Here is a 26,737-nt window from a genome sequence, read left to right on the forward strand (position 1 = left end):
GTACATGAAGCCAGAATAAGAAATTGGATTTTATGTTTTATTTACTTTTTAAAATGTTCATTTTTTGTTGGCACTGGGGACTGAACCTAGGGCCTCATGCATATCAAGCAAATGCTCTACCACTGAGGTAAATCCCACCCCCACCTTTTTAAAACTTTTTATTTTGAGACAGTCTCACTAAGTTGCCCAGGCAGGCCTTGAACTTGTGATGCTCCTGTTTTGGCTTCTCATGTACTTGGTATGCTAGGTGGGCACCTTCCCCACTGAGTTATATCTGCAGCACATTCTGAAGTACTTGGGCTCACAGACTAATTGCGAGCCACCAGATCTGACTACTTTTAACTAGTTTCTTTTACATAGTCACACATATGCATTTCAAGTGTATTGTGCTGGCCACAGCAATTCTACAGAGGGTTTATATAACACTTAGTGGTCTCAAAGTATACAGTGGGCAGCGATGAAATTGTAGCATCTGTCATTTCAGTGACAGAACTCAGAATATTTTTTCAGCAATGAGAAATGCTACCCCAAGATAAATGTGGAGAGATGGGCTCACAATTAGTCTCTGAAAAGGAAGTCAGTCATTAGCTACCTTCTGACATCCTAGCAATTAGCCAGTCTTGGAAGAAGAGCAGGTATCTCCAGAGAGGTGCCAAATAAATAGGAGATAAGAGACTATAAAAATGAAAAGCCTTTCGGTCTTTCAGCACAGGATAATCCAATGCATGTGAATTAAGGGCAGAAAGCTCAGTAATAGCCTTTGTGAGGAAATAGGAGCTGTGAGCAGGATATCCTTTTTCCGCACTCAAGCACCCAATTCTTTCAATTTTATATACAGCGGAAGCAATTAATTGTACTAGAAAGAAATCCACAGCTGGCTTTTCCTGATGGCCCCATGAGCAACAAGCACCATTGTTCAGCTTCCGGGATAAGATGTAAAGTCATCCTTCTGCAAGGCTGAGATTGTTCTGGTTGCCTAGCCCTACTTCTCCAAAGAGACAAACCTGTGTTAACATCTGAAATTCAATTCTCCTTGTCATCATCACATTTGATGGTACAAGCAACTGTCAAAAGCTCATTTTTTATTTGTGATATAATCCAAACATGTGATGTGATGGTTGTATTTCTTCTAAACTTTATGTGACTGACTCATAAGTTAATCACTTTTGTTTGTTTCATGTGTTTACATGCAACTGAAACTGCACTGCCTCTGGTTCTGTAATTAACATTCATAGTGTGGCTATTTAGGGATTGTGATAAACAAATATGATTATACATTAAAAACCTAGAAAGGCCACATTTCAGACTATTCACCTGTATGCTGTTGCTTTGTCTTCTAGATGCATTAAAATATAACTGTATTTCAACATTTTGCAGGTGCACTTCAAAAAAATTCCTTTTAAACTGCAACATTTGGGGCTGGAGAGATGGCTCACTGGTTAAGAGCACTGACTGCTCTTGCAAAGGACCTGGGTTCGATTCCCAGCCACATGGCGGCTACGAACTGTCCTTAACTCCAGTTCCAGGGAACCCTAACCCTCTTCTGACCTCCACAGCATTGCATGACACAGGTGTACTCACATACATGCAGGCAATACACTTATACACACAAAATAAAAATGATAAAATATTTTAAACTGTAAGATTTTATACCTGATGATGAGTCATAGAACTGGAGATCTTATTTCTCAATTGTGTCTAAAATAATGGAACATTTTATGATTAATGATATCTTAGTTACTACTGTGAGCACAACAATAGAGTAACTTTTGTTATGAAGAAAAACATATCAAACAAATAAATGGAAACTTCGATTATACATCTTATATTGGATTCTAATTGACCCTATTATGACAAATAAACAGCTTTTCCTTTTCATTTTTCATTTTTGTTAAAAAACCAAGTAGTTGTTGTTGCAATGATCACTATTATTGTTATTACTATTATTGTTTTTTTTTTTTTGAGTAGGGTCTTGAGCAGCCCAAATTCTGTATGTATCTGAGGATGACCTTGAACTTGAGGTCACCTTTACCTCCCAAATGCTAGGATCACAGATATGTACTACCATGCTTGGCTCACAACCAGTTGTTTTAAATTTTCTTTTTCTAGTGATGGATATTGACTTTAGAGCTTTGCATATGCTGGGCAAGCACTCTACCACTGAACTTACCGACTACCCCAGCTCCAGGTTTTCTGGTTCTAAAACTTTGCCCCATTTCTTCAGGTAAAGTTTACTGAAGAAAATAGTAGCTATCCATTAGCCCACCACTCAGGATGCCCCCAATGCTTTGTCTTTTACTGTTTATACATACTTATTTTAGAGTAGAGAATTAATGCTTAACTATGTCTTTCCAATGCTCTAAAAGATATGTAATACTAAACAATATGTAATATTAAACAATTAAAAAACCTGTTTCATAAAATCTTTTTAAACTTGTAGTATCTGTACATATTTATAGCATAATATTTCAAAACATGGCTACAACATATCCTGATTGAATCAGAGTAATCAGCATTCCAATCTCCTTATCATTTCCTTCACAGCCTTTAAGCTCTTTTCTTTAAATTTTTAGTAAAATATCTTAACAGGTATGCAAAGTCTTGGCTTTGACCTCCAGCAAAACAAACAACACACACACACACACACACACACACACACACACACACACACACACGCACACGCGCACAGGTGCATGCATGCACACACACACTCGTACACAGGGATTAGGCTATCTGATGGTAACTGGAACAGCATTTTTATGGTGTTTAGTGCTTGTGCATGTGTTGCAAATAACAGCTCTGGATAGCACCAGTCACACAAGGCAGAGTTTGAATAGCACCCCCTGGAGTTGTAACCTAGCAACCCTGGTGTTCAGCAGTGACTACAGCGACAGTGGTAAGGGGTACAAGAAGAAAAAGGAGGACAAGAGCACAGTTCATGCATCCAGTCTGTGAATACGCCCCTCCTCCAGCTGGTCCATGAAAACAATGAATTAGCAAAGGCCAGGATTTTGATACCTTGTGTGTTCCTAGGCTGGGGGTCTGAGAAGCCCCTAGTCACACAGAAGCAGATAAAATTATACAACCATTTTTTGAAAAAAAAAAAACAAACAGAAACAGCTAAGCCATTTTTTAAACAGTCAAAGATATAGACTATAGAGAGACAATCAAAAGAGATTAGGATGGAGTAGTCAAAGATGACTTCCCAGCAGAGGTCATTCTTGGGAATTACAATAGGCAGGGAGATGGCACTAGTTGATTTTCTTTGTGTGTGCATGGTGCACGTATGTGTGCACGGGGGTATGTACCCATGTGTGCCCATGCAAAGGCCAGTGGAGGATGTCAGGTATGTTTCTTTATTGATCTCCATCTTATTTTTTGAGGCAGGGTCTCTCACTGCTACTCAGATCTTCCTCCCACAGCACTGGGATTACAGGCACATGTCATCAATCCTGACTTTTACGTGGGTGCTGGGATCTGAACTCAAGTCCTCATGTGTATTAATCAAGCACTTCACTGGCTGAGCCATCATGCTGGCCCTAGGAGGATGGCATTAAAAGGAGAATGAATGTGGGTTTCTTAGGAAGCATGGATGCCAGTCTAACACATGGTTGTCACCTAACAGTGGTTTCTAGACTTGATGGGAATGTTGTGTTTTGGTAGCAGAAGCCTAGAAAAACTGGGTAAGATTAGCCAAGAGAATGACCAGTTAGAAGGAGAGCTAGTACAAGCTAGGCATACAGTGAGGAAGATGGGCTCAGAAGTACATAGTAAAGTTAAAAAAAAAAATTCTAAATTTAAAAAAGAAATGCTGACAAGTATTGGTTACTGGTTAAATACATGATTATGTTTCTGGAGTAGAGTGAGCATAATAGTGCAACAGTTCCTGTGAATTAGATAGTTCTTGTCTTGTGACCTGGAGTCCTGCATGGGGACAGGAACGAGCAACAGATTTGGTAGACAGACTAGTATGCCTGGTTACACTGCAGATACCATACCTAGGAACACAGCCTGATAGAGCATGGACATTCAGTATGACTGTGCAGAGCTCTCCCTCCTGCTCAAGACCATTATCTTCCTGGTTATTTCAGCTTGAATCTTTACCTTGCACCTTGCTTTCCTCTAACTAGCCACTAACCAGGTAATCGTCCTGTTTTAGAAGCTAGGAATGCTCCACCAGCAGTTCCAAGGGAGTCCTTGAGGAAAATCAGCATTTAGTAAGCAGAATTTGATATGGGTTTTGATTTCTACACGTGTGTATATACACATGTACTAGTTACTTTTCTCATTGTTGTCACAAATCCCCGATAAAGGCAATTTTAGGACAATGGGTTTATTTTGGTTCACAGGCCCAGGGTGCAGTTCATTATAGTGACAGAAGCTTGAGGCAGCTGGTCACTTTGGGTCCACAGTCAGAAAGCAGAGAGTAATACATGCTGGTCTCAGCTCACTTTCTGCTTTTTTATTCAGTCCAGGACCCTAGCCTATGGAATAATGGGGCCTATATTAAGGGTGGGTATTTCCACCTCAACCCAAAAGTTTGATGATTTTATTTTTTTTAAAAGACAGGGTTTTGGGGCTCAGCGGTTAAGAGCACCGACTGTTCTTGCAGAAGACCTGGGTTCGATTCCTAGCACCCACATGGCAGCTACTCCAGTTCCAGGGGAATCTGAAGCCCTCTTCTGACCTCCGTGGCATTGCATGACACGGGTGCACTCACATGCATGCAGGCAGGCAATACACTCATACACATTTAAAAAAAAAAAAAAAAGACAGGGTTTCACTATGTAGCACTGGTTGCCTGGCCTAGAACTCACAGAGATCCTGCCTACCTCTGCTTCCTCAGTGCTGGAATGAAAGACATGCACTGCTATGCTGGACTTCCATGGTGATTCTAAATCCCACCAAATTGTCAATATTATTACAAAACACATAATTTTTTAAAAGTTATCTTTAATTAGGTGTGTGTGTGTGTGTGTGTGTGTATGTGTGTGTGTGTATGTATAGTGAGTGCAGGTGCCTGTGGAGACCAGAGGCATAGGAGTTCCCTTGAGCTAGACTAACAGGCAGTTTTCAGTCACCTGTAGGTGCTAGAAATCCAACTGTGTCCTTTTTCAAGAGCAATACCTGTTCTTAACCATTGAGTCATCTTTCTAGTCCCCACATATATAATTTTTAAAGAGTAGATAGTAGGGGGTCTTTTCAAAGACATATTACTCTTGGGTTCTTTCTTTTCTCTCTCCACCCCTCTGCTGTGATTGAACCAAGTCCTTGCACATGCTAAGCATGTTCTCTACCACTGACTTACACTCAGCCAGGATTATTTTTTACCAGATAAAAAACTTATAGTATACTTAGTAATACACTCTATATAAAATTTTATGCTTTCTGTGTATGCCACAGATTTTTCTGGTTGAAACATGATCCCAGTGTAAAAGGTTATTAAGTCACTGTTCTCAGTGTAGGCAGTGAGCTTTAGTAGGATGGGGAAGAATAAGGTTTGCCCTGGCCTGAGTGGGAGCTGGGATAGGGGAAATTGCAGCTCTCTAGGCAGTACCTGATAACCAGGGTAGTGAGCAAACAACAGATGGTAGTCTAGGAGAGTAGCAGGCATCAGGATATCCAACTCCAGGTTGGATTTGGATACACAGAATACACAGGTACAGAGAATGAAGAGGCAGAGAGCTAAAGGCACATAGCGTGGCCAGTCTGTGTGATAGGACTGGGGCTGAGTCCTGAAAATAGGCAGAGAAAACCGAGTTCTAGGCAGGTAAAACAGGCTAGAGTTTCAATGCAAAGGGACAGGGTTGAGGTTACAGCTAGTTGGTGGAATGCTTATCTGGTATGCATGCAGCCCTGGGATAGGTGCCTAGCACTGCACAAACCCCGTGATGTGGCAGGTGCCTATGATTCCAGCACTCGGGGGTAGAAGCAAGATGATCAGAAGTTCAAGGTTATCCTGGACTATAGTGAGTTCCAGGATAGCCTGGGATACACGAAATCGTCTCAAAAATAAAGAAGGCTGGAGAGATAGCTCACTGGGTAAAAGCACCTGCTGCCAAGCTTGATGACCTGAGTTCAATCTGTAAGATATACATTGCAGAAGAAAAACTGACCTCCACTTGCACACTGCGTCCCCCTCTCCAGTAAATAAACAAAGAAACAAACACCAAAGGACATGGGGTCAGTTCTTAGAAAGGGATCAAGGTCAGGGCTCTTCAAGTAAATAGCCTTGGGCTTAAGACAGAAGCTCAGGACTCCTTTCAGCCTTACAGCTTAGGAAAGGACTGGATTCTAAGGTGAGGAGTACTACAGAGACCAAGGACCAGGTAGGATGAAGCAATGCTACTCTACAGCAATGTCCCCAGCAAATGACCTTCAGTCCCAGGAAATAAGTGCTTTGAAACAAAGCAAAATTAAAATGGAGAAAGGGGGAGTAGAAAATTGTTTATAAGTAAAAAAACAGAGGAACGAAATACTGTATGACTACGAACAAGTATTAAATGTTTTCTGTTTTGTGCACTGAACAATCCATATATAGACATACGTATGAACATATGCTTCTGTAAGCATAATTTCTGTTGTGTCTTGATGGAGTATTATTAACAAAATGTTATGGTAAAAAAATGAGTATGTTCCCTCTACACAACACTTTTATCCATTTAATATTGGGTTTGAAACAAACCTGTGTCACCAAGGGCATCCCTCCACTAGTCTTTACTGTGCTCTTATCTCTGTACCCACAATGACTGAGTACTGCCTTTTGCCTCGTAAAATCTTTACAACAGGAAAATGACTTTGGACAGATTAACTTGGATTAATCTATTGAACTTGGATCCCTGAAGGCAGAAGTCCCTATTTCACTAAAGGATGACGTAATCTAGTTTCCCTGGCTAATCCTCATCTTTTTCTCATAGCCTCAGCACCTTCTAATACTAAAAGGGTCTTAGTGACAAGGTTCAGAAATGCTGAGAGGAAATCTATGCTTATCTATCTCACTCATTTAACAAATACCAGGCATTGAGTATTTAGCAAATACTGAGTCCTGCATGCCAGGCATTAAGCTCTGAGGAAAGCTGTAAAAGGCTGATAAATCTTTCCTCTCCCGGTGATTACATTCTATAGAGCAGAGGGGCTCAGATCATTGATGAAATAAAGTAATTTCACATAATGAGAAGTAGCATAAAGAAAACAAAATTGGGGTGCTAATATAAGATAGGTGATTAGAAGTGTCCTGGGGTCAAGATGTCTGTGGGAAAGGTCATTTCCATTTCAAGGGAGTGTTTCCTGATTTGGTCAGGCAAAAACTACCACTCCTAGGACCTGTGAGAAAACTAACTGCCCAGAGGAAAAGGCTCTTTTCTAGTCTCTTCTATTAACCTACTTAAAGGAATCCTACCACATTACAGAATGTTAAATTGGACCTTGAATTGTTGCCTTTGACTTTGGGGGCCAGACCATACGTGTCCAGATGTCTCCTTAGGCTTCTTGGCTCTCTGTTCATTTAGTGGGCAGGCAAACCGGAGAAACAGGCTGGCATGTTTACACATGCCAGGAACCAGAAGGCATACCAGGGCCTGGCTCAGCTCACTTGTCTGAAGGTGGCTGTGGGTTGTGATGTGCTAAGGAATTAAGCCTGGGCACTAGGCAGGTTTGCCTAAGGAGGGCATTAAGAATACCAAGTTATATTCCCAAATATTTGAAAAGGATCTTTTTGTAGATTCAATTTTGCTCCCAATTCAGTAGTGTATTACCCAAGTCATGCAGCATCAATCTGTACATTTCAGAAACCTATACAAAAGTATCAACATGCGATTCCTGCCTATTTATAGACTGATTTCTAGGTCCCAAAATCAAATTAGGCAGCAGAGATCACAATAATCATCTCCCAATGATTTTCTGTGTCACCACACATGGGTAGGCATAAGATCTTTGGCCAATGAGACTGAATCTCCTGGAACAATCTCCACCTCTTGAGATTCAAGAAGGGTAGTATGTAGGAATATCAGGAAAGAAAAGTGAAACATTTAAGTTGATGGAAGGAAACTTCACCATAGCAAGATTCTATAATGGCTGTCAAACTCAAGTCAGCCAAAGAGCTCAGAAAAAAGATGAGAGCAGAACAGAAAAGCAACTGGGAAGTATAAAGGATATTGAAGGTTCTAAAGGTAAAGGAAGATAAGGCAGTGCAAAGGCAAAAAAAAGGGTGCAAAACGTATTACGTTAGCGTTTGAAGTAGAACATAATGGAATTTAAGTATTTACAGTAGACTATAAGGGAATACCTTGGAAACTAAGCATCTCTTTAGGCTGGACTGTGTATCAGTGCCTGGCACAGTCTTTTCCTTCCCTCTTTGATTTCGCCGATTTTAAGTGATTTTTAAAGAGACTGAGAAGTGAATTAACTGAACATGATACATTTGTTGAAATACTCACCAAAGAAGTTATTAAGATCACATTTGGTTAAAAGGGGGATTATCTCTTCTTTCTTTACACAGAGGTCACTGAATACTTTAAACAGCATTTTGCATGACGGATTCGAGGAAAAGGAAGCCAAGAGGTAGTGACAACTATTTACAGTTTTCTAAATGGAGGGAACGGGACTCCTGAGGGTAGACGAGGTCACTCGACTAAGCCAAAGGTAGATGGAGAGTAATATTTATAGTTTGCTGACTTCAGTTCAGCTGGGCTCCCGCCGCTCCTTATCTTATGCTTCTGGAATTCACGGGCTCGCAGAGCCCAGCAACCGGAGCATCCGGGACCTGGGGCCGCAGCGCAGACGCTTGGCCCGGCTCCCCGCGAGCGCGCACCTCCACCTCCCTCTCTGCGATCGGCCCACTGGCCCTGCGCCCAAAGGAGAACCCGGGAGCGGCGGGTGGGTGCATAATGAATGCAGTGGGACTACATTTTTCCTTCCAGGGACGCAAAGACTTAAACCTCCAAGCTCGCGTTCAGCCCCCCACTGGGGTGACTGGGTGCCTTCGGAGCTACCTGGCCCGTTTCTCAAACCCGGACTGGCGCCCACGTGCAACGCGAGCTCCGACCCAGATAAAGGGTCAGCGCGGTGGAACCCGCACGGACTCGGGGCTCCTAGGCCGGCTGGCGGAGTGTCGTCGTGTGCGACCCGCATCGTCTCGCTCGACTCGGCTGGATCCGAGCCTCCCCGCGGCGGCGGGAGCAGCCGGCGGAAGAGAGGCCCCCCCCTTCCCTCAGCAACCTGGCGCCCCCTTGCCGGCGGCCGGCCCTCCTTCCCGGCAGAGGGGCGCCGGGATCCTCGGGCCCTTCGGGCACTTCCGCCGAACTCTCGGCTGCCTTCGTGTCCGGGGCGGGGTGGGGCGGGGCGGGGCCCGCGCTCCTGTCGGGTGCGCGCGGCGGTGGCGGGAGCCCTCTCCGTGCGCGCGCGCTGCGCCGACTTCGCCGATCTGCCCCTCCCCCCCCGCGAGCGAGTGTCGGCGGCGGCGGCTGAGGCGGCGACGGCTGCCGAGATTGGAATCCGCCTGCCGGCCCCGCGGAGGAGGAGGGAAGAGGGCGGAGGGCCGAGGGCGGGGGACGAAGGCTCGGGCTCCGGCGCGTTGGGGCCGCGCGAGACGAGGATCGCACGGCCGTGCGAGGGGCGACCGGGCCCGGGCCGCTTGCACGCCGAGGGCGGAGGCCGAGCCGGGCCCTGTCCGCGCCGCCGGCTCCGCGCCGAGGGCTGGAGGATGAGTTCCCCGGGGTCCCGGTGAGTTGGCCCGCGCGGGCCGAGCGTGTGCGTCCGGGGAGGCCGGCCGCGCCGCGGGTTCCGCCAAGTTTGGCGCGGCTGGGAGGCCTGGCCGGGGCTCGGGCCTGGTGCGTGTGGAGACCCCGGCCCCGCGGCCCGCCCGCAGCTCCCTCTTTTGTTCGCCGTCCCACCCCTGGGTCGCTCGTCGGCCGGGAATGGGGCGGCGGTGTGGGCGCCAGGCACCGCGGGGACGCTTCTGGAATCCTTAAATGGGAAGGGCGCCGTGCTCGCGCTCCGCAGCCGCGGGGTAACTTGGGGTCTGCCTGGGAACGCTTTCCTTAGGAAGGAGAGAGAAGCGAGTGAGCTGCGAGCGCCAGGCCCGGGGTCTACCGGCTGCGCTGCTGCTGCGCTGCGGGAAGGGCCCGGGTAGGTCCCGAGTCCCTGCGTCTCGGTTCACCTGTTGTTCTGCGCGGCCTCCGCTGCCATGTCTGTTGTGATTCTGCGCTTGAGTTTCGGGAAACTTTGTCCTGGATTGCGTGGACCATTTACCCCCTTCTTTCTAGACTCCCGGGAAAAGGCTTGGCCAGGAAAAAAAAAAAAGAAAGAAAGAAAAAAAAGCGCCTGGGAAGAAAATTAATATGTTATGCGTTAGAGCCTGGCGTTTTGGGACTCGTACCCCTTCGTTGTCTCGGAGCTTTTAATTTGGTTTTAAATGGTTAACAAACTGTTCGGAGTGCGGTGATACGAACTTGGCATCTATGTCACGTCATTTGCTCCTTAAGATAACCCTGATAATTGTATTTGTTGTTTTAGAGGAGGAAACCGAGACGCAGAGGTTAAATAACTTAGATAAGTGAGCTGGGATTGAACCCAGGAACTAAGTAGTCAGGAGTGTGAATCTCTCACAAAAGCAAATTGTGCAAAGACTTTTACGTTTAGAACCCTTTTCCAGTTATACGTGAAATGTTCTATTGCTTGAGTTGTAAACGACTTGTGTTTACTTGTGAGAGAAATTCAACTTTGAGTTTAAGTAAAAGGCAATTTAATACTTATTGTTCTGAGTTGTGGAACTCGAAAGATGGTAAACAAATTATTTTAGTTTTTTAAGTTCAAATTTAAATATGGACACTTCTAGGAATCTAGATTTTATGAAAGGCAGATTTAAATTTGGAATGCATTTTTAATTGAACCAATACTGTATTCTATTTTTCCCCTTTTACATTCTCGGTGGAGACGGTTTAAACGTTTTTAACTGTTCGCTTCTCCCCACCGCTTAACTGCGAAGCATCTAGTGTGGCTCTTTAACCGGATTCTTTTTTCTGATTACTGCTTTGCTTCTGGAGGAGCCCCCCCCCCCCCCCCAGTTAACACTTTGTTTCATCTTTCTTTTTTTTTCCTTAATGGAGCATGAATTATCCTCTCTGTTATCTTTGGGATCTTAAAAGTATAAATGTACATAAGGTTCCTTCAATTTACAAAACTTCCTCAAGTTTTGCTATTCCCTCAATCTGTGTTGTATTTTCTTTGCAAATCATATTAACATTTTAAAACGTTTTTTCTTATAAAAGTAATACATGGTCATTAAAGAGAAATTGCAAAATTGAAGTAAAATTAAAATACAGTCATTTATAATCCCTCCTGTAGAGACTGCCAGGAGTAGTCAGTCTACTCCTCCCTGGACCCTGGTGGCCATCCTGTCCACTTCTTAACTCCTTATTGACTGGGTTTCACCTTTACGAAGGAACTGTAGCCTAATCCTATTTAAACGTCTTGAAGCAGGCACAGGAAGTAGCGCCTGAACTTTCTGTAACGTTGCCTTCACATTCCTTTTTAAAATACAAAAAAACCTGGGGCTGGAGAGATGGCTCAGCGGTTAAGAACACTGACTGCTCTTTCAGAGAACCTGGGTTCAATTCCCAGCACCCACATGGCAGCTACAAACCGTCCTTAACTCCAGTTCCAGGGGAATCCAAAACCCTCTTCTGAAATGCATTGCATGACACGGGTGCACTCACATACATGCAGGCAATGCACTCATACACATAAAATAAAAATAATAAATAAAAAATATTTTTAAAAAAATAGAAAAAAAAAACAAACAATCCTTTTTCTTTCTTTATATATCTATTTTTTGACAGGGTTTCCCTAGTCCCAACCTGCTTGGAATTCAGTATGTAGACTAGACTGGCCTCCATCTCACAGAGATTCACCTGCCTCTGTCTCCCAAGAACTGGGATTAAAAGGACGTGGCCTGGCGCTTAAAAAAAAATTTTTTTTTTAAAGTGCAGTGCTAGAGAATTAACTGAAGGCCTTGTGGGTGCTAGGGAAGCCCTCTACACAGGAACTTCATAACCCCAGCTGGCCTTCACATCCTTGAAATGCCTATCATTATTATTCATTTATCTATATATTTCATGGGGGGAAGACTGTTCCAACACACTGTAAAGTAAAGGGGGTGATATTGTCCCTGCCATTGTGGCGCTTAGTCTAGTGGGGGGGAGACATATGTGGAAAGATGAGTTCTATATAATTAAGTATAATTGTGATTATAATTAAAGTGCAGGGGATTATAAGAGCTTAACGTGGAGACCTGACCTGGTGCTGGTGTTGTTGAGAGACTCTAGGAAGACCTCCCTAAAAATGTTACCTTGCCACCTGACACTGGTGTGAAGGAAAAGAAAGGACTAGGGAAAAGGGGGCATTTGTGGAACTTACTGGCTTTATTTATTCTTTTTTTGCCCTTTATCTACCTTCTGTTCTTCATTCTCTTTATTGTGTTCTTCAAGTTTCACTTTTCAGATTACTTTTTTTTTTTTGGTCTTTTTGAGATGGTGTCTCCCTGTAGCTACAGCTGCCTGGAACTCGCTCTGTAGACCAGGGTGGCCTCAAACTCACAGAAGTCTGTCTGCCTCTGCCTCCCAAGTGCTGGGATTAAAGGTGTGTGCCACCATGTCTGGCCAGATTACCTTTTTAATGTCTCTGAGTTCATTGAATTATTAAATTTATTTATGTGTGTGAGTGTGCATGCTGTAACACAGGTATGACGGTCAGAGAACAGCTTTCAGGAGTCAGTTCTTCCCTTTTACCTGTGGGCCCTGGGGATCAATTTCAGGTCCTCAGGCTTGGTGGCAGGGGCAGCCTTTACCTGCTGAGACATTTGTCCAACTGTCTTGACAAGATCTATTTCTCAAATTTTGATTTTCCTCTGAACTTGGGGCCTATTTCTTCAGTTGTACCTGGTTGTTCAAGATGAGCTCTTCCTTACCTGATTAGCTTTGGAGTTCCTTGTTTCTGTTGATTCCCCAAACCCAAACCTTTCCCCATTCTGGCTCATCTGGCGGGAAGCCAACATCTGTAGATGTTGCTTTCTTTCATGATATTGTGACTATTTCTGCTAACTCTGATACAGTTCTTAATGTGTGTTGGTGTCAGGTTAATAGAGTCATAACATGAATTGGGTGACTCTCCTTCAGGAACAATTAGGATTGGGATTGTTAATGTTCTTTGAACATTCTAGACCATTCAGGTCTAGATCTTTTTTCCTGGAGAGGACTTTGTAATTTATTTAACAGTTATTGGCTTGTATAAATACTCTATTTCTTATGTGAATTTTAGGGTTTTATGTATTTTTTAACAATTCATTTTTATTTGTAACTATGTGTATGTGTGTATGCCTGGGTATGGATATGTGCACATGAGTTCAGGTGTCTGGAGAAGCCTAAAGAGGGCACTGGAGGCCCTGGAGCTGGCACTATAGGTGGTTGTGGGCCATCTGTCATGGGTGCTGGGAACCAGACTCAAGTCCTGCAAGAGCAACAAGAGCTCTTAACACTGAGCCATCTCTCTAACCCCTGGTTTCATGTTTTTTCCAGAAATTTGTTTTCAAGAAATATATTTGGTTTTCATGTAGTGCCCTCTTCTCTCTTTAATTTCTGCTATATTTGGTTATTTTCCTGTTGCAGTCTGTGGTTGGTGGAATCCCCTGGTAAGGAAAGTCTTCTATGTGTAGGTTTTTTGGTTTTGGTTGTTGTTAAGAGACAGGGTCTTGTATTGCCTAGGTTAGCCCCAAACTTCTGGGTTCAGGTAATCTTTCTGCCAGTGGCCTGGACTCCAGCCTGCTGCCATTATACCCAGCTTGTGCTTAGTTTTTCAAAAAGTAAATATAAACCAGGTGTGGTAGTGCACACCTATAATCTCAGCACTTGAGAGGAGGCAGGGGGATCAGGAATTCAAGGCCAGCATGCGTGATACACAGTCTGAAATTTTTACTACTTCATAATTTTAATGTGTGTTAATCCTTTTCAACCAGTTATTTTAAGACAGGATCTCCCTGTAGCCCCAGCTGTCCTGGAGCTCATTCTGTAGACCAGGCTGGCCTCAAATTCATGAGATCCACCTGCCTCTGCCTCCCAAGTGTTGGGATTAAAGGCGTGCACCACCACACCTGGCTAAAGATGCTCCATTCTTAAAAGGTAAAATTGGACCCATGCTCAAACACTCTTGAGGCGGAGGCAGGAGAATTTTAAATTTGGGATCTGGTATTGGAGAGATGGCTTGGTTAAGAGCACTGGCTGGCTGTTCTTGCAGAAGACCTGGGTTTGAGTCCCAGCATCTACATGGCAGCTAACAGCCATCTGTAACTCCAGCTCCAGGGGATCTCATGCCCTCTTCTGACTTCCATGGGCATTGCATGACATGGGTGTACTTACATACATGCAGGCAATACACTCATACACATAAAAAGAATAAAGCCCGGCATTGTGGCGCTTGCCTTTAACCCCAGCGCTTGTGAGGCAGAGGCAGGCGGTTCTCTGTGAGTTCAAGGCCAGCCTGGTCTACATAGTGAGTTTCAGGCCAGCTGGGGCTACAGGGAGACCCTATATTAAAAAGACAAATAATAATAATAAGCTAGGCTTAGTTTTGCATGTCTTTAATCCCAATGCTTGGGAGGCAGAGGCAGGTGGATCTCTGTGAGTTCGAGGCCAGCCTGGTCTACAGAGTGAGTTCCAGGACAGCAGGGCCTACAGGGAGACCCTGTCTCAAAAAGACCAAAAAAAAAACAAACAAACAAAAAAAACTAATAATAATGATGATAGATAAGTAAAAAGTTAAATTTGAGGTCAATGTGAACTATGAAGAAAGATTGTCTTTTAACCCCCTCCCCCAAATGTGCCAAGAAGTCCTGGAGAAGTTTTTTCTTTGAAAAGAGCATGCATTTTGCTCTTAAGGAAATTGATGGATAGTAGAAATCATCACAATTTGGGTTCTGTGCATTCCTAAGCCAGGTTCTTCTGGAGATAATGATACAGAACTAATGGATAGATATTGAATAGACACTAAAATTATTTTTGAGTGTCATTTGTTCTCTGATGTTGTGGACTTTCTCTTCCTTTCATATATACTGCTGATGAACTTTGTTTCCTAATGGTTGTAGACTTACATATGAGTGTCTTAACAGCAGAGCTTAGCTCCTGCTCTGGCTGTGTATATGACATGAGCAGGATGGGGTATGCCAGGTATCGTGGTGAGATGATATGCTTTGCCTTTTGGGAGAATGATTACGCATAGAAGAATCATTTCAGAATGGAAAGACCTGAAGACACTGAATTTGTAGGGAGGCATTTTTTACCTGGCCCACTTGAGGCTAGTGGAAGATAATTAGGGCAGTATTTGGTACTTAGCTACAGATGAGAAAGAAAGGGATTGGAAGAGACTCCCAGGTTTCTAGCTTGGGAAGCAGGGCGATGCAGGCTGTTGTTGACCAAGATGAAAAAATGTGGAGGAAGAGCTGGTCTGTGGAAGAAAATAATATATTTAAAATGTTTTACTTGTATTTATGTATGTGGGTATCTCTGTGTGGGCTCATGTGTGCCATGGCACATTTGTGGAAGTCAGAGGACAACTTGTAGAGTCCATCCTCTCCACCATGTGGGGTCCAGGGATTGAGCTCAGGTCCTCAAGCTTGGCAGCAAGTGCCTTTAAAGTTAACCACTGAACCAACTGAACCATCTCACTGATTTTAAGGAGTTTAAGGTATCTCTGAAATAACCAAGTAGAGGTTTCTGGGGTTGAGGCAGTAGTAGCTCAGTGGTAAAGCATATCCTTAGTATGAATGAAGCCCTGAGTTCATCCCCCCCCCCCAATAAAAGAGAAGTTTTTGGCAATTGTATATATAGGTCTAGTGTTTCACAGAACTCTGGGCTGGAGAAAGACATTTGGGAGTGATTATCATAAAGCCTTGTGTTTCTACAGTGGGAATTGAGTTGTTCTCAAAAGTGATTTGCTTGCAATTGACAAACCCAACTCTTAAAGAGGAGAAAAGCCCACCCCCATATTTCCAAAAAGACTAGAAGTAAGCATGACTGGGTCTAATGATATCGTTGGGTCTGCCTTCTCTGTTCCTTCCACTTTTGGCCTTATTTTCAGGCCAGTGCATTTATCTGGTGGGGGAGGGCCACTGGTAACTCCAGGCTTATGTGGGCCTGACTGCTGTGGATTCAGGAGGGGAAAGGAAACCTCTTTTCTAGTTGCATGTAGTCTGGCTCCTGGAGCATGCTTATGCACGTGGGTGGAGGATGGAGCGCCATTGGTGGTCAGGCCTTGCTTTCGCACCCACGTACCCATGTGATCAGTCAAGGTGCCTGTTAAACACTGCCAGTGGTAGTCTTCCTAGAACCATGTGAGGTAGGTAAGTAGTAGTTTTTCTTAAAGATAAGATTGCTCTGGACAGTTAAACCATCTAAATACACTTTTTTTTTCGGTCTTTTTGAGACAGGGTCTCCCTGTAGCCTCAGCTGTCCTGGAACTCACTATGTAGACCAGGCTGGCCTTGAACTCAGAGAGATCTGCCTGCCTCTGCCTCCCAAGTGCTGGTACTACAGGCGTGCACCACCACGCCTGGCTAAATATACTTTTAAAGGCCTTTTAAAGGTTATTTTAGAATCTGAAGAAAAACACAAAATAATTTTTGTGCAATTTCATGCCTATACTATGGATATCATACCAGGAACTCCTGGAATATTCAGCAAAGATCTCAAAAATCACCAGTTTAAGGCCTGAATAGAGAAGACTGACCTTAGGCAATGATCTGCTATAGTTAGTTAGGTTAAGTTCTACACAGGGGAAGTCCTCCAGGGTGCTTTTAAGACAGCCTGACTTGTCTAGTCAGGAGGGTGACTTGCAGAGTGAGAGGGAGGGTTTTGTGAAGCATTTGGTAGTTTTAAAAGCAAACTTTTTTTTTTTTTTTTGAGACAGGATCTCTCTGTAGCCCCCAGTTGGTCTGGAACTCCCTGTGTAGACCAGGCTGGCCTTGAACTCAGACATCTGTAGCCTTCAGAGTGCAGGGATTAAAGGCATAAACTAGCTGGGCGAGATGGTGCATGCCTTTAGTCCCAGCACTTGGGAGCCAGAAGCAGGCAGAGCTCTGTGAGTTCAAGGCCAGCCTGGTCTACAGAGTGAGTTCCAAGCCAGCTGGGGCTACAAGGAGGCCTTGTCTCAAAAAGACCCAAGGGGGGAAAAAAAAGTGTAGATTACCACACTCCGTCTTGTCTGCTTTAAATCTGTAAGAGCAATATATCTTATTATGGATGATTTAGAAACTGAAAAATTACATAAAATGCAACAGAACGTTTAAATTTGACTTGCAGGTTTTTTTTTGTTGTTTTTTTTTTTTTAATCTAGTACTAATTCTACTGCAAAGACGCTGTATGATCTTGGATACAACAAAAATCTATCTGAATCTCTGTCTTGAAAGTGAAAGAGAACTGGTGAACTCTAAGGTCATTTTTCTGTTGAAGACAAAAAGGGCCAGAGGCTGCTTGCCACTAAACCTGCTGACCTGACTTAGATCCCAGGGACTGACATGGTGGAAAGAGAGATCTAACTTCCACTGTTGTCCTCTGACCTCCACAAGTGTGCACCCCCATGAACACACACACACTTTCACACAAATAAATGTAGTAAAAAATATTTTTATAAAGGGAAGAAAACCTTATGGTTTCAGTGCAAAGCTGTTAGTTGCTGAAATTTCAGGTCATATAATGCCTTAGGCCCAGATGACATTGCTAGACTTCTGACTTTTGGCTGAAAAAAAAAACACTTCCAGCTTTGACAATCTGTGCAAGTAAGAAAGGGAATGGCCAGTATTACCTTGGGAAAGAAAAAAATGCTTAAATATTCCTAAAGTAGTGCTTTAGTCAGACTAATCTGTACTTGTTAGATACTTTGCTTTGCTTTCTTACTAGCTTACAGTATAAAATCCATATCTCAGACTGCTATTCTCTGGCTCAGCCTATATTTTCTGCCTTACTCACTTCCTATTACTCTCTTACTGGCCTAAGTCACCTAAATACCCATTGCTGGATTGAGTTCCAAATCCTGTACCTGAACTGATCTTTGCTATAGCCCCTATGACATGTGCCTGTTAGACATTTGAAATGTGACAAGTCTGAATTGTGTCATAAAGTGTAAATTACTAACTATTGTAGATAATGCAACAAATGTAAAATATTTTATGATTTCAAAATGTTGATTACACATTGAAATAGTGCTTTGAATATATTGGGTTAAAGAAATTAAAATTGATTTCACTTGATTTTTTTTTTTTTTTTTTAGTTTGAGGCAGGGTCTTCCTATTTAGCTTACAGCAGCCTTGAAGATAGAATGCTTCTGGCTCTTTCAGTTTCCTGAATGCTGGGATTACAGGTGTGTGCTATCACACATGGCTGTCATAATCCCCTGTCCCTTAATAGAAGTTGCACATATTTGTGCCTGAAACTTCAAACAGTAAAGGGATGAAGTAGGTGGCCTAATGAGAACGTTCTGTAGTCTTAGTTACCCAATCTCATCTACCTTCGCTGCTGTTAGAGGCCAACGTTGAGGTTAGTGTTTCTTGTTCATTGCCTCATTTCTTCTGTTCTGTCCCTTCCTCCTTCCAGGAGTAGGTCAGTACATTTTGATTTTCTTATTCTTTAAAAGTAATTGATACTCCATTTTGTGTATGTACCTGAATTTTATTTATCAATCCCTTATTTTGGCTTTAATTTTTTTTTTATTATTTAAGAAATAAAACATTAATTTTATTTACATCTATTTATATATGCTGTATAGCAGTTGCTGGCCTTGTACTTGTTATGTAGTCCAAGCTGGCCTTGAACATCCAGTTGTCAGCCTATCTCAGCTTCCTGAGTGATAACAAGCAGGTGTGCAAAATGATGTCTGACTTTACTAATTCCCTATTGATTAATGATAAAGTTGTTTCCATTTTTATTTTCTTATATTACAGTGTTGTGGTGTTTGTACCTACCCTGTGAGACTTTATTTTGTAGACTGATTTCTTACATAAGCATCTATTATAAGAGAAGTCATACAAACTTAATAGAAAGTACCTCCCTGCCCTATAAAATCTTCAGATCTCTCATTCCAGCCAACAGTATGTGTATTCTTCCTTACCACATGTATCAGTCTATTTTTACTTTTGCCAGTCTGACAGCTGAAAAAAAGTTACTCATGCTATAAAATTCCCTTTCTGTTATGAATTACCTTATACTCTTAAATTGTTCAAAGTTCCATGGTAGCTGAATTTTGTCCTAAAATATTTTGTATTACCAACAGTACAAATGCGATATCTGTACAGAGTAAGTGTGCAGATGTTTGTATCTGTTGATGATAACAGAGGCCAAAATGTTTCTGTGTCATAAAAATTATTTTGACCTGAAGGCATTTGTAAATGGGCTTTTTTTTTTTTTTTTTTTTTCTTTTCTGAACTCCCTTATCTGTCTGAAAGCAGAACCTTCCAAAAAAAAAAAAAAAACTCACTTGTCATAAAGCTCTAAATCTCCTCGAGGGGACTTTGCAGTGCTCATAAATCTCTTCCTTTTAGAGTTTTGCAACCAGTGAATATTTGAGTTTTCTCATTGGAAACAATTTGTCACTATAGAAACACTGACACAGAGCTCTCATCTCTCCATCTATTCTAACTGCTGTTGAGCTTCTCTAAACGTTCCTTGTTTTATGTGTGTTTTATGCTCTTTCACTTGAGCCAAATTCTCAGGCTTCAGTTGCTGAACCTAAAGAGCATAGAGGAAAGACTCCTCTCCAATAATGGCGAGGTTGACTTATGCCTGCCCCCACTCTTTATTAAGATTACATAGGTATTGTCTTAGGGTCCTATAAAAGCCCTCCTTTATCCCAAACTCCATTATCTTTTTCTCTTTATGAAACTATAATGTTATTAACATGATCATTTGATCTTAGTGGTTGTTTCCAAGTGTATTCTAATCCTTGACATAATCTTAGCATTAAATATATCTTCATTCTGTTTCAAGTTTAGAAACTGTATATTACATGATTATTCTTTTAATTAGAATATTAATTCAATGGGGACTGGAGAGATGGCTCAGCAACTAAGAGCACTGTCTGCTCTTGCAGAGGACCCTGGTTTGATTCCCAGCACCTACATGACACCCACATAACTACTATCTGTAACTCCAGTTTCAGGGGATCCTATACCCTCTTCTGACCTCCAAGGGCACTTCGAGACACAGGTGCACTAACATACATGCAGGTAGTACATTCACATACATAAAATAAAAATAACTAAAATATTTTAATAAAGAATATTAACTCATGGAATCAGTGTTTATGGAAGCTGTTCAAATCTTGAGAACATTAAATAAGAAGTACTAATTTAATATTTTATTTTTATTTTTATTTTTTTGGTCTTTTTGAGACAGGGTCTCCCTACAGCCCCAGCTGGCCTGGAACTCAGTTTGTAGATCAGGCTGGCCTTGAATTCACAGAGATCTGCCTGCCTCTGCCTCCCAAGTGGTGGTACTAAAGGTGTGCGCCACCAGGCCCAGCTCAATTTAATATTTTATGTAATTTCTTTTAGCAGTGATGGGAATTGAACCCAGGGTTTTGTGCTAGCTAGGCAAGTGCTATACCACTGAGTTGTATCCCTCCTCCTATATTTTTACTTACAGGGCATTTTTGAGTTTCATGAAGATTAATTTACTTTTTAATAGGTTTGGATTTAGAAAATGTAGAATAAAATAAAATATTGAGACAGATTAAATTACACTAAATGTTACTGTGTAGCAAACTGTTTTGAGTTCTACTTACCAATCTATTTTAATGCTTACAAATATTCTGTGGTAGGTACTGTTACCTGTTCCCTTTTACTCATGAGGAAACTGAAGATGCAGAGGTTATCTAATTCATCTAGGGTTTGCACAGCTATTGAGTGGCAGAGTTGGGATTCAGACCCCATCCCAACATACTTTAGGGTCCATGTGAAGGACAGTGGACAACTCTTGGTAGTGGCCACCACACACCATGGCACACTTATATCTACGCTCAACACATACACAAAACAAGTGAATAAATCCGATATTATGTAGATTTTTATGGTTATGTTATTTGTATTATTTCATATATTTTATATATTATATATTTAATATATTCTTATAATATATTTAACCCACTGAGCTGGTGTGATGGCTCAGTGGGTTAAAGTGCTTGTTACCAAGCCTGAGTTCAACCCCTGGGACCCACATAGTAGAAGGAGAACAGACTTCTGCCAGCATGTTCACATGTGCACCCCCCTCCCACATGAGCACCCACACACAAATAAGTAAATGTTTTTTAAAAGAGTATATTTAAGATCTACCCTGTGAAAGAAGATGAAAAGGTGATCAAAATACTGCCCTAATAATTGAAAATGAAAGTCATTAAGCTCATCTGTGGGGAGATTTTGGAGTGAAATATATTTGAGTCTGGAATATTATCACTGTTATGTTCTATTAAAATTGCTAAAACATAATTTGTGTGTAGGCATTCATAACTCACTTTTTTGAAAGTTTTTCCTCAAGAAAAGTCTTGATTGAAAAGGAATCCAAACAGGAAAAAATTGAAAATACACAGAAAAACCATGAGGAAAAAGTAAAAATTTCTCATATTACTTAAAATACTGTCTGTAACTATTTCATTATAAATACTGTAAAGTTAAAATCATTATTTTAACGTATCTACCATAACAAGATTTTGAGAAAATAAGTGTGTATTAGTGCTTGAATTTGAAATGTAAAGAAATTCAAATTAAGGGATATTGTCCAAATACAAATACAAACTTTTGAGGCCAGGTGTGGTTGCTCATGCCTGTGGTCCCAGCACTTGGAAGACAGAGGCAGGTGGATCTCTGTGAGTTCAAGGCCAGCGTGGTCTACATAGTGAGTTCCAGGGCAGCTGGGGCTACAAGGAACCTGTCTCAAAAAGACAAAACAAAAAACCAGAAACTTTTGAAAGTTTGACAGCCTTTATACAATTATGTTTTTTTCTGTACATTTTTTTGTGAGCTTTACAACTTTTAAGCTTTGAAAAATGTTAAGATGTTTCAAATTTGATGTTTTTCTTCTCTTTTTTGTAATAATGGACTAAAATAGAGTAAAATGTGGGAAGACAGAACCTAAACCGAGGAAGGCCAAAAACCAGATGGAAGTGAAAATCTAAGACTTCTAGCAGCATGAAGCTGAGAAGAATAGACTCTCCACTGAAATTATACATCTGTTAGGCAACTGTGCATTCTTTAATCAAGGTCTGTTGCAACAAGAGCAGAAAATTTTTTTTGAAAGAAAAATATGTCCTAAATACATTGAGCGTATATTCATATCAGTAACTATGATAGGTACATTTTTAGTTTCAAATTTTAATTCATCTTCTATTTCCTAGGGGTCCATATAGATTCCTTTCTAAAATTGACATCACTTTTAGGGGATTAAATTTAGACTTCCTGTTTGTATCTTCAGTGCTGAATCAATATTTTATTAAATTATACATTAGGACCTCTTCAGTGGTGCTGGAAGTGTGATGCTGCTATGCACTTGCCATTCCTTTCCTCGTTGTTGGGATTCTACCATGATCTTGGACTGTGGGGCCAAGGCTAGATTGTTGGAAGGCATGAAAAAGCTTTAGGTAACCCATTAGCTAGGGAAGAAGTAGAAAAAGTTGTCAAAATACACCCTTTAAAAGGGCCAAATGTTTTTTTTTTTTAAAATAAGGCTTTAAAAATAATTGATGATTTGTATGTTACCCAGATTTGGCCCAGATTTAGTCATAATCATAACCAGACTAGCCAAATCAGATAAGGATAGCAGAGAGAGAGAGAGAGAGAGAGAGAGAGAGAGAGAGAGAGAGAGAGAGAGAGAGAGAGAGAGAGTGGATTGTTATTACCTAATTGTAAATTTGAAGTAAGATAATAGTAGTTGAATCAAATGGTGTGTTAAAGCACTGGAGAGATGGCTTAGCAGTTAAGAGCACTGACTGCTCTTGCAGAGGACCTGGGTTCGATTCCCAGCACCCACATGGCAGCTGACAACCATCCCTAACTCCAGTTCCAGGGGAATCTGATGCCCTCTTCTGACCTCCTCGGGCATTGCACTACACAGGTGCACTTACGTACATGCAGGCAATATACTCATACACATAAAAATAATAGATAAGGGGCTGGAGAGATGGCTCAGTGATTAAGAACACTGACTGTACTTGCAGAAGATCTGGGTTCAAGTCTGAGCACCCACATGGCAGCTAACAACTTGTAACTCCAGTTCCAGGGGATCAGATAGCCTCTTCTGTCCTCCGCAGGCATTGCATGACATGGGTGTACTTACCTACATGCAGGCATGACACTCATACACATAAAATAAAATAATAAATAAAATATTTTTAAAAATTTAAAAACAAAACAACAAATAAAAAATATATTTTTTAAAGAAGCCCATAAGATAAAGCTAGCCCAAGGATTTAAGGATGATTTTTACATTCAGAGATCTAATGTCATTCATACTACATTGATAAAGGAAGAAGGCCATTTCAGTTCATGACCGAAAAATAGATGAAATTGACCATTCTGTTATATTAGGTTTGGAAAAGAAGAAAAGAGACCTTCTTAATTTGGTAAGGGTAAAGTAAGGTAAAGGTAAAATTAAAGTGGAAGCCGGGTGTGGTGGCTCACGCCTTTAATTCCAGTGCTTGGGAGGCAGAGGCAGATGGATCTCTGAGTTGGAGGCCAGCTTGGTCTACATAGTACATTCTAGGCCAGCTGGTGCTACAGGGAGACCCTGTCTCAAAAAGACAGAAAAAAAAAAGAAGAAGAGGGTGTTGGTTAGATCCCTTGGAACTGGAGTTAAGGACAGTTGGCCACCAAGTGGGTTCTGAGAACTGAACCTGGATCCTGTGCGTGACCAGCTAGTGCTCTTACTCTGAGCCATTTTTCCAGTCCTAATAGTGCATTTTCAGTGCTCTTTTTACGATTGATGGAGGCTTTAGCTGTTGGAATAAGAGAAGCTAAATAAAGTACAAGACTGGAGAGAGAGCTCACTGGTTAAGAGTGCTTCTCGAAGAGCACCCAAGTTCAATTCCTAGCACCCACGTCAGGAAGCTCACAACTCCCTATAACTCCAGCTCCAGAGGGATCCAATAACCTCTGGCTTTTGTGGGCAGTAGCACACACACACATAATTAAAAATGATTTTTTTAAAGGGTAAATGATAAAAGGTTTTATTTTTAAAACATTCATAAGATTTTCCCATTATATGAAAATTGTTATGTATAAGAAACATTGTAATGACTGAGGTGTATATCATGTTTGCAGCACATACACTCTTTTTGCTTCTGTTTGAGCTCTTTCAAGATGCCATATGGCTCAGTCATGTCCATGATTTTCACAGAGCTTTTCACTTTAAATTTAGGACTGAATTATGTTTTAAATATTTAATATCCAAGTAGCATTTATGGCAGTATTTACTGGTAGAAACTGGTATTCACTCTGTGAAAAAACAAATTTTGATCCAAGTCTAAAGCTTTCTCTTAATTCAAGACAGTTCAGTATATCTTGTGAGAGTCTGTTTCCTTTTGGGCACATGTCATTGCTTCAGATGTTTGTGTTGTTTTCTGACTATAACATTTCTATTTTTTCTCTTAATGTAGATGACTAATATCCATTATAAGTCTTAGTTCCACTCCATTGGCTGCTTTCTCTCCTAAAACATTCTGAGTAGCAGGCGCTTTGGTTTTAAATTGACAATTCCAGTCTGGATATCTGATTTGAGGAATTTCCCCTTTCATAGTTTTTGCTTGATACAAAGGTGAGTTCACAGGAGGTGTGCATAATTGATATTCTATTGCAATGAGATTTTTAAATTTTATTTATTATTTTAATTTTGTGTGTACAAGTGTATTGCCTGCATGTATGTGAGTGCACCCGTGTCGTGCAATGCCACAGAGGTCAGAAGAGGGCTTCGGATTCCCCTGGAACTGGAGTTAAGGACAGTTTGTAGCCGCCATGTGGGTACTGGGAATCGAACCCAGGTCCTCTGCAAGAGCAGTCAGTGAGTGCTCTTAACCGCTGAGCCAACTCTCCAGCCCCTGCAATGAGATTTATATAGTTTCTCAACAATTCCTCTGTATAGACTTCTCCAAGCAGAGTTCAGAGTCATCTACTCCTCCTGAGTGAACTTCAGCAATGTCCTTAAAAGTCACTGGTTTCTGTAACTACAAGACACAAAATCTCACAAGTATTCTTTCTTCTTCAGTATTTCTCACACAGAAACAGATAAAGCCATGTGTATGTATATTTCATGTAGGCAAATAGGTCAACAAGTGCCATCTTATGAGTCTAAGACTGACATGCACCATGTACAAGCTCTAAGAAGGGAGAGCAAATGTGCAGGCCGACACACCCAGCAACAGGAGAGGGAGCAATGGCAGGCCCGGGACACCCTAAATCAGCTCGCCTTGTGAGGGGCTAAAAATGATTTAAAAAAAAAATTTTTTTTTTTTTTTTTTGGTCTTTTTGAGACAGGGTCACCCTGTAGCCTCAGCTGTCCTGGAACTCACTATGTAGACCAGGCTGGCCTTGAACTCACAGAGATCCACCTGCCTCTGCCTCCCAAATGCTGGGATTAAAGGCGTGTGCCACCACACCTGGCTAAAAAATATTTTTAAAAAATTTTATGTGTATGAGTGTATTGCCTTCATGTATGTAAGTGCGCCCATGTTGTGCAGTGCCACAGAGGTCAGAAGAGGGCTTTGGATTTCCCTGGAACTGGAGTTAAGGACAGTTCGTAGCCACCATGTGGGTGCTGGGAATTGAACCCAGGTTTTCTGCAAGAGTAGTCAGTGCAGTTAACAGCTGAGCCATCTCTCCAGCCCCCCAAAATGATTTTTTTAAAAGTACTTTTATTAGTCAGAAAGTGTGCTATTTACCTGTGCTCTTTGCCAAGCATACAGTCTACCGAAGAAAAGCCAAGATGATTAGCTGACAACCTAGAAAAATAGTTGTGAGGAACCATCAAAATGATGCTAAATATGATTCATATATGCTAAATGAAGAAGCCAGTAGGGTTTTCTGTGGACCAGCAATAGCCAATTTGAGACTATCAGCAGTTGCTACATTTGGTAAGATGTGCCTGCCAGTCTTTGGTCTACTTGGCAGTTTCCCATTCCAGGCATGTTTTGAATGATGAGAGAACTCTGGAAGAAGAGGCTTCCAGTTTCCTGCTTACCTCTACAAAAAGGCAGTAGTTTTGAAGAGTTTAATGGCTAACACAAAGCTGATTGCTTTTTGAATGCCCCAAGAGAGCTAAAACCACCCTCTGATGCCCATCTCACTCTGCTATAAGTATAAATGGTTTGTCTCATTCTGATTGTCTCCCCTTCCCTTCTCTTCCTCTTTAGATAGTTTTGGTATGTAGCCCCCTTGCATTTGAACTCATGATCCTCCTGCTTTGGCCTCTAGAGTTTTGGGATTTCTATTATAGGCTCGTGCCATCATGCCCACCTCCCTTGTTTTGTTAACCCCATTCTGGGCTTCATTCCCTTACAACTCGTGTATTCCCTTTGACAGATCCTTTGCTTCCAGTGCTATCCAACTCCTGAAGCTTGTCATTGTCATTTTCCTCAATATTCTAGTCAGTGTTGCACTTTTGTGGGTAGCCTCTATTCCACTTCTCAGACTAGTTGTTTCTTTTTTTTGTCTTTTTGA

The 26,737-nt window shown here is 41.8% G+C and overlaps 1 protein-coding gene across 3 annotated transcripts in view; it reads left to right on the forward strand.

Moving 5' to 3' along the window:
* Positions 1–8,538: 8,538 nt before the first annotated feature.
* Bmpr1a (bone morphogenetic protein receptor type 1A) overlaps positions 8,539–26,737 on the forward strand; it is a 127,637-nt gene continuing 109,438 nt past the window's right edge. For 2 of the 3 annotated variants that reach the window (XM_029559292.1, XM_008824447.3), the window contains exon 1: positions 9,412–9,720. The gene's annotated coding sequence lies outside the window, so the exon portion shown is untranslated. Of the gene's footprint in view, positions 8,875–9,411; positions 9,721–26,737 lie in introns of those variants that run through there. The other variant, XM_017795933.2, reaches the window with a different exon arrangement.

This window comes from Nannospalax galili, unplaced genomic scaffold (assembly GCF_000622305.1).
Source record: "Nannospalax galili isolate Female #2095 unplaced genomic scaffold, S.galili_v1.0 scaffold409, whole genome shotgun sequence".
NCBI lineage: Eukaryota > Metazoa > Chordata > Mammalia > Rodentia > Spalacidae > Nannospalax > Nannospalax galili.